Source organism: Lontra canadensis, unplaced genomic scaffold (assembly GCF_010015895.1).
Source record: "Lontra canadensis isolate GAN:19392208 unplaced genomic scaffold, GSC_riverotter_1.0 scaffold90, whole genome shotgun sequence".
NCBI lineage: Eukaryota > Metazoa > Chordata > Mammalia > Carnivora > Mustelidae > Lontra > Lontra canadensis.
The window spans coordinates 2,424,841-2,433,974 of record NW_022631084.1 but is presented as its reverse complement, the minus strand read 5'-3'; positions in this window follow the sequence as shown (position 1 = coordinate 2,433,974).

Sequence of the window (9,134 nt, the reverse complement as noted above, 5' to 3'; positions counted from 1 at the left end):
GACCTGTACCCCTGAAATAAATAATACATTATATGTTAATAATAATAAAATAAGTGAACATGGTCTGTCACTGTGTTGTTCATTTTCCCTCCTTTTCAAGGATTACAAATCTGAAAATAACTTGTTTAAATCACAGCTACTACTTTCTATTCACTCTTACAAAATTTTATTACCACTTTTGGTTCTATAATCATTCATTACCTTTGATCATGTCACAGTTCATTGGTGATGTATTTATCTTATATATGGGAAATCAGATTTTATATTCAAATGACATGGTATGAAAATGTGCTGGGTTGAAGCTTATTATCTTTTTGGCCATGAATAATTTCTGCATTTATGTGAGCTTCATTTTTTCTAACATGTATTTTGCTCTTTTATTTTAACAAGTTGAGACAATATGACCAATAATTTTTTAGAGGGTAATCTTATAGGTTTATTGAAAATAACCTTAGCTTACTCTATTTTTGTATTTCATTTACAAAAAATATAAAACTACAAAAATAAAAAAAATATAAAATTTTATAATGATAAAATATACATTGAGATTCTTTGCTGTTATAAGAAGATGTATTCAATGGATTCTATCAAAGTCATTCCATACTCACTTTGATAATATTTGAATTATTTAATAAATATAGAATCCCAACAGGTCCCTGATATGTTAATGCATCCAAAACTAGGTAAAGAGCATTGCAAGAATTGTCTGCTTATTTAGTTGCATAAGTTTTACATGTTGTATCTATAGTCTATTTTTAAACCTGAAAAACATAAACTATTTGGAATTTATTTATCATTTAATTTTTAACTGAAGTTCTTATAGTTAATCAGTTAATATTTCTATAAATGTTACAGAGTGTTTACTATTAAATAAACATTTTGTTCCTTTCATATTGTCTTCTCATTACACAAGCTTATATTAAGTATCTACCAAGCACAAAGAATGGGCAAGGTGTTATGACAGAGAAAAAGAGCTTTTAAAGAGAAAGATGTCAACACAGATGTTAAACAACATACTATATACAGAACTGAAATATTTTTAAAACCTCTAGTATCATAGACTGGAGAATGAGTAATACTAGCTCTACAAAAAAGAATTTGTTTATCAAAACAGACAATTTTGGTTTTAAAGTACACATTTAAATATTGATTAAATAATCAAAATATTCATCAAATAAAATGTAGTAACCATTCTTCTCATTTTTTTTCATTAAAGTCTCTTATAAATATTATCTAGTAAAAGAGAATTTTTTGAATTAGTTTTTGTGAGAAATGTTAAAAATAACTAAAATCAAGCATTCAGATATTTTTAAAAATTAATAGTTTAAGGTTAAGTGTCTTTATGTCAAAAGAGACTATATTTACAGGCATAGAGAAGTCACTTCCTAGTTTTTAGTCAGAATTTTCATGGTCAGTCAATGAATCATCAACTTCTTTAAATAAGCTTATAGATGAGTTTCAGAAGTACAACGACTTTAGAAAAATTAAACTATAATATACAGATGAATGTATTCTATTACTTGTGAAAAATAATTCATACAAATTATAATCATCATGCTATGTCTGATTTGTATTTAATGCAAGTTCATGAATGAGTGTAAAACTGTTTCTAGTAACTTTGAACTGACAGGGAAATAATGAAAGTTTGGAAACAGTAGTAGGTGGAAATGCCTCCAGTGAATAAAGATCCAACTTCTAAAATATTCAGTCCTTACATATTTACTGCTAATTACAACCAAAAATTATACAGAAATATGGTGACCTTGTAAGAGGGCATTCAGAAATATAATAAACCAGAAATAAATTTATAAAATAATGTACCATCTTGAAACTTCATTTTATTAATCTTATAACAAAATACAAATGTGATTTAAAGTGAATTATACTTGTACCACATATGATTTGCATTTTTTACTGTTGTCATACTATGACTGATTAACTCTGCTGGAAGATATTAACAGCCTGGTCTGTTGAATTTTCACTTTTCAGCTCTGCTGCACTTCACACTTCTAAGCTTGTTATTATATTCCTTCAAAATGTATTTGCCTTTGAAGTCTAAAATATCCAACTGCCAGAAAGCAAAGGCATTTGGTAATTAATTTAATAGCAAATTGGACATCTGCCAAGTCAATGGAAAGAAATAATAGGCTATGCATTTTCTAATACCTGCTATACTTAAAGTACAGGCTGATAAAATTTTCTTGAAGAATATGAATTTGATAATTTTTAAAGCATGTAATCAATGCACCATATATCAATAATTGGTAGAAGACTTCTTTTCCCTTTTTTTTCTTTTTTTAAATTGATTTTGATTAAAAATGTCAAAGTCAACATTGGCACTCAACATTTCAAATTCATGTATCTTGTTACCTGTAGTAGATAGATAAATACTCCAACCCATGATGATGGAGAGCAAAATTTATCCCAATGTCAGTCTCTAGAACAAATAGCTCAACCTACAGAAATAATGTTGTGAATCATTTTCTGGCATATTCATGATCCTGGAAATTTAGATGTAAAAGGGAAGTTATGATAAACATTGGGATACTTTTATGTATTAATTATATAAATTATAGTGTCTCAATTTAGAAAAGTCAGGAATTTCACAATATGAAACCTTAAGCCTTGCAAAATAATGCTCACTTATAATATATGAAATCCTAATAATAGTAAATAGCATTTAATAACAAAGTTATTATCATGTAAGATCTTTCTAATTTCCACTAGATGCACTTAAAACCACTTACACACTAAAATAGTCCTTATATAGGTCATTTGCTTAATGTTAAAATATAGCTGATAAAAATATTTATAATCTTTCATGTAGATAGGTTGAATGTAAGGCTGTTGAGAAAACCAGTGTCTTTTTTCAGTACTTGGCAGGTGAGGAATTAGACAATATTGAATTATGGAGAATGTACACATTTATACAAATCATTATCTTCTCAGTTTTAGTGAATGTCTCTGATAAATGACCAAATACGATAGTGTATATTACTAAAACATCACATTCTAACTGAACAGCCATCATATTTAATCACCCCATCTGCAAACATTAGTATAATAGTTCTAAGATTGAGATTATTACTGTCATTGATGACATTAATACCAAACATCCATTTTAAAGAAAAATAATTTGTTTAGTTACATTTGCACCACACTGCAATTGCACCATTTACAACCATGACAGGAAAAAAAAAATCCAGGAATAAATTTAACCAAGGAGGTGAAAAACCTACACTCTGAAAGCTATAAAACATTGAATAAAGAAATTTAAGATGATACAAACAGAAAGATACTCCATGGTGTGGATTTGAAAAAATTTTGTTAAAATTTCCATACTACCCAAAGTAATGTATAGTCTCACTGCAATCCCTATCAAAATACCAATTTTTCACAGAAATAGTATAAATAATCCTAGAATTTGTTTGGAACCACAAAAGATCTTGAATACCCAAAGCAATCTTGAGAAAGAAGAACAAAGCTGGAGGTATCACAGTCCTAGATATTTCAAGATATACTACACAGCTGCAGTAATGAAAACAGTGTGGTATTGGCACAAAACAGACACACAGATCAACAGAAGAGAATATAGAGTTCAGAAGTAAACCTACACTTATATGGTTAATTAATCTACAACAAAGGAGGCAAGAATATACAATGGGGAAAAGCAAGTCTTCGATAAATGGTGTTGGGAAAACTGGCCAGGTACATGCAAAAGAATGAAAGTGGGCCACTTCCTTACACCAGACACAAAAATTAACTCAAAGTGGATTTAAGACCTAAATTTCACACTTGAAACCATAGGAGAAAGCAGAAGCAGAATTGTTTCTGACATTGGCCATAACAACATGCTTCTGGATTTGTCTCCTCAGGCAAGAGAACTGAAAGCAGAAATAAACAATTGAGACTACACCAAAATAAAAAGTTCTTTTTTTTTTTTTCCACAGCAAAATAAACTATCAACAGAATAAAAAGGCAACCTAGTGAATGGGAGAAGATATTTACAAAGGATATAACCTGTAAAGAGTTAATATCCAAACTACATGAAGAACTTATACAACTCGACACCAAAAATAAAACAAAATAAAATAACACAAACACAAGGACTGAATAATGTGCAGAGGACCTGAATAGACATTTTCCAAAGAACACAATGTAATTTGGTGCAACCACTGTGGAAAACAGTATGGAGGTTCCTCAAAAAATTAAAAATAGAAATATCATATGATCTAGTAATTCTATTACTGGGTATTTACCCAAAGAAAACCAAAGCATTAACTCAAAGAGATAAAAGGGCTCCTATGTTTATTGCAGCATTATTTCCAGTAGCCAACATATGGAAGCAACCTGAGTATACCACCTGTAGGTGAATGGATAAAGGATATATATATCCATATATAATGATGGAAAATTACTCAGCCAGAAAAAAAAAAAAAAAGAATGATATCTTGATATCTGCAACAACATGGATGTACCTGGAATGTATTATACTTGGTGAAATGAGTCAGAAAGAAAAAGACAAATTCCAATGTGATGTCACCTATTTTGGAATCTAGAAACCAAAATAAATGAAAAAAACAAAGAGAAAAAGAAAAAGACTCTTGAATACAAAGAACATACTGGTGGTTGCCAGAGGGAATGGAGCATGGATGAAAAGGATGAGGAGGATTAAGAGGTACAAGCCCCCAGTTGTAAGGCAAATAGGTCATGGAGACAGAAGGTACAGTATAGAAAATATAGTCAATGGTATTTAAATAGCATTGTATGGTGGCAGATAGTGGATACATTTCTTTTGGTGAGCATTTCATAACAAAATTATTGAATCAAAATGTACAGCTGAAACTAATATAAATAGTATGTCAATTATAATTCTTTAAAAAAATCATAATTTGTTGATTTACTTGACTTTCTGATACTAGAATATTTACATAGGTGAACTGAGTATATTAAAAATGAGATGAAAAGCCTGGTAATACAACTAGCACACCAAAATTATCTGATATCCTAAGTATTTAAGAAAAATTAAGTTAGATAAAATTTATTTGTAAAAAAAAAGTAAACATTTTTACAATTAAACAATCGGTGTATTTGAGAAATGGTTATATATATTTAAATATAATGTGCTTAATATTTTAATTGATTTTATATTTATATGATAAAGTGATGCAACATGTATACAAAATGGCAATATATTACAATTAATACTCTGTCAAAGCCCAGACCAATGCCAAATATTGCTAAGATAAACTTCTAAGATAAAGAATTAAATCATAAACCTAAAAACTTTCATTAACAAATTATTATAGAGATTGTTGCAGTTAGGTTTTTAAAAGGAAATTATTTCTCAGCACTGACAGATCTCATACTATGTGTGAGATCACCACATTCTAATAGTATCTCACCTTCTACTGGGGGTTGTGGGCAATCCCATTGGATTCTGGTCAGGTCTGAAGTGGCAGCCACTTCATTTAAGGTTTTTCTAATTTTCTAATAGTAAGTGGGTTTTTCAAAGATTTCTCTTTTTTCCACATTTGGACTTGAATATTCCATTATGTGTGGTGAAGAATATTGATTTAGTTAATCTCACAAAGTGATACTGTTCACAGCTTGAGGAAAATGCTTTCTGAACAATTTAAAAATTGAATTAGGATTGTTACCATCATTATATATTTTATTTCTAGTGTTTTTCATATACCTGCTGCTTGACTGAAACGAATCCTTACAATAAGAATCAAGAAATGTAGCAACAGAGGAGTATAATTGGCTTTCAAAATAGACCAACAATCTGAATTTTTTTTTTTTTTAGATTTTATTTATTTATTTGAGAGAGAGAGTGAGCAAACACAATGGGTGGCTGTGGTAGGAGCAGAGGGAGAAAGAGAAGCTCACCTCCTGCTGAGTAGGGAGCCTGACATGCGGCTCAATTTCATGACCCTGGGATCAAGACCCAAGTTGAAGGCAGACAATTGACCAACCGAGCCACACAGACACCCCACAACAATCTGAATTTCCATTTACATCTTTTATTTTATACATATTAAATGTGTAGGGTGCCTGGGTGGCTCCATCATTGAGCATCTGCCTTCTGCTCAGGTCATGATCCCGAGTCCTGGGATCAAGTCCTGCCTCAGGCTCCCTGCTCAGTAGGAAGCCTGCTTCTCTCTCTCCCACTCCCTCTGCTGTGCCTCTCTCCCCGTGTCTCTCTCTGTCAAATAAATAAATAAAATCTTTAAAAAAAAAAGCCAGGGGGTGGGGGGCGCCTGGGTGGCTCAGTGGGTTAAAGCCTCTGCCTTTGGCTCAGGTAATGATCTCAGGGTCCTGGGATCAAGTTCCGCATCAGGCTCTTTGCTCAGTGGGGAGCCTGTTTCCCCCTCTGTCTCTCTGCTTGCTTCTCTGCCTACTTGTGATCTCTCTCTGTCAAATAAATAAATAAAATATTTGGGGCACCTGGGTGGCCTAGTGGGTTAGAGCCTGTGCCTTTGGCTCAGGTCATGATCCCAGGTTTTGGGATTGAGCCCTGCATCAAGCTCTCTGCTCAGCAGGGAGCCTGCTTCCCCCTCTCTCTCTGCCTGCCTCTCTGCCTACTAGTGATCTCTGTCAAATGAATAAACAAAATCTTATTAAAAAAAAAGTGCAAAGTGTGTATAAAATGTTAAGCACTCTTTACAGCAAGTACAAATTAGAATCAATCACCTTGCCTGTCAAAGACTGGCTTTGGCAACATACCTTTTAACACTTCTTCTTCTTCTCTTTTTTTTTTTTTTTTTAATTCATTAAGATTGGGCTAACCATTTCATTGACCAGAGTAGAAAATATATGTTCTACAAACACATTTACAGGCATGTTTATTTCTATATCTATCCCTTTTTACATGTACTGTAAACCATGAAGTCAAACTGATAGCTCTGCTTCCACACTAAACTCCATGGGGTTCATTCTAGTGTTTCCTCTTTCCTTATTTGTAATTTATTTTTCCAAGAGTGAGACATCTGGCTCTTATTTATCTATAGTATATTTTCGGTTTTTTTTTTCAATTCCTGTAAATACAAAATGTGGTTCTAAGACTTTAATATCTCTATGAAAACAAATTAACAAAAATAAAATACTCAAGTATAATTATTTTCATCTTTAGCTTTACAGAATATAATTAAAATATTGTTCAACAGTTACTTAGGATTTTATCTTTCCTATTCCCTTTAATCTTTTTTTCATTATTTTAAAGATTTTATTTATTTATTTGCGATAGAGAGAGAGCACACATATGCATAAGCAGGGGGTTGGTAGAGGGAGAGGGAGAAGCAGGCTCTCCACTGAGCAGAGAGCCCAATGCAGGGCTCCATCCCAGGACCCTGAACCATGACCTGAACTGAACACACTTAACTGACATTTTTTTCATTTAAATTCAATTAGCCAACATATAGTATGTCATTAGTTTCAGATGTAGAGTTCAATACTTCATCAGTTGCGTATAACACCCAGTACTCATTACAAGTGCCCTTAATTCCCATCACCCAGTTACCCTGTCCCCCATCCATCTCCCCTCCAAAAGCCCTCTGTTTCCTATAGTTTAGAGTCTCTCATGGTTTGTCTTCCTCTCATTAATTCCCATTCAGTTTTCCCCCTTCCCCTATGATCCTCTGTGCTGTTTCTTATATTCCACATATAAGTGAAACCATATGATAATTGACTTTCTCTGATTGACTTATCTCGCTCAGCATATCCTCCAGTTTCATCCAGGTCGATGTAAATGTATTCATCCTTTCAGATGACTGAGTAATATCTATCTATCTATCTATCTACCCCACACCTTTATCCATTCATCTGTCAATGAACATCTCAGCTCTTTCCATAGTTTGGCTATTGTGGACATTGCTGTTATAAACCCTGGGGTACAAGTGCCCCTTAGGATTATTTCATTTGTATCATTAAAGTAAATACCTAGTAGTGTATTTGGTGGGTTGCAGGGTAGCTCTATTTTCAACTTCTTGAGGAAACTCCACATTATTTTCCAGAGTGGATGTATCAGTTTTCATTCCCACCAACAGTGTAAGAGCGTTCCTCTTTCTCTGCATCCTTGCCAACATTTGTTTCCTGACTTGCTAATTTTAGTCATTCTGTTAATACTTCTTGTAAAATAAAATGTGTTGACCATTTGAATTGCAACCTGCAAAGTAAAATATTTGGTCTTTCTGTACAAGTAGAATTTTTGGATGAATTTTTTGGATGTTGATGGGATTGTAATTTTGATTTTCTCTCAATTTTTATTATTTCTTTCAATTTTATTGAGATTTTCTCTCAACTTTCTAGTATATAAAATACTTAAAAATTTCTATACCTTCACAAATTGTAGAGCTAACTTTGAACCTTATTTCCAGACTCTCTCTCTCTCTCTCTTTTTCTTTTATTTATATTAGGTCACTTATAATTCAGGTATAGATTCCATGATAGTTCATTCAAAATTTCTGTATTTATACTCTGAATTTTTCCCAGAATTTATTTTATATTTTTTGATACATGATACAATTGAATTTCACTCATTATATTTGTTTATTATGACTCTTAGTCACTTTTAGACTCTGAAGTTGCTCCAACTTTATTTCATGACACCAACTTCTTTTGACTGAATGACAGTTGCCTTATAGATTCTTCTGCTCCTGTATTTGTTTTATCTCTTCTTAATTGTTTATTTTCTGTAATCTAGAGGTAAGATTTAGAGGATTAATTTTATTTAGATTAAGCATTTTAGTAAATGTACTTCATAATGTGTTACATCAGAAACACTATAATGGCTTTTATTTCAACATAATGTATCTCATGACAAGGCAGCTTTTGTTTTACAGTTTTATTGAGATATAATTGCTAAGGGAGTGGATATTAAAAGTTTTCATCACAAGAAAAATTTTTTTTTAAAGATTTTATTTATTTATTTGACAGACACAGATCACAAGTAGACGGAGAGGCAGAGAGAGAGAGAGAGAGGAGGAAGCAGGCTCCCTGCTGAGCAGAGAGCCCGATGCGGGACTCGATCCCAGGACCCTGAGATCATGACCTGAGCCAAAGGCAGCGGCTTAACCCACTGAGCCACCCAGGCGCCCACAAGAAAAAATTTATAATTATGTGATAATGCAGTT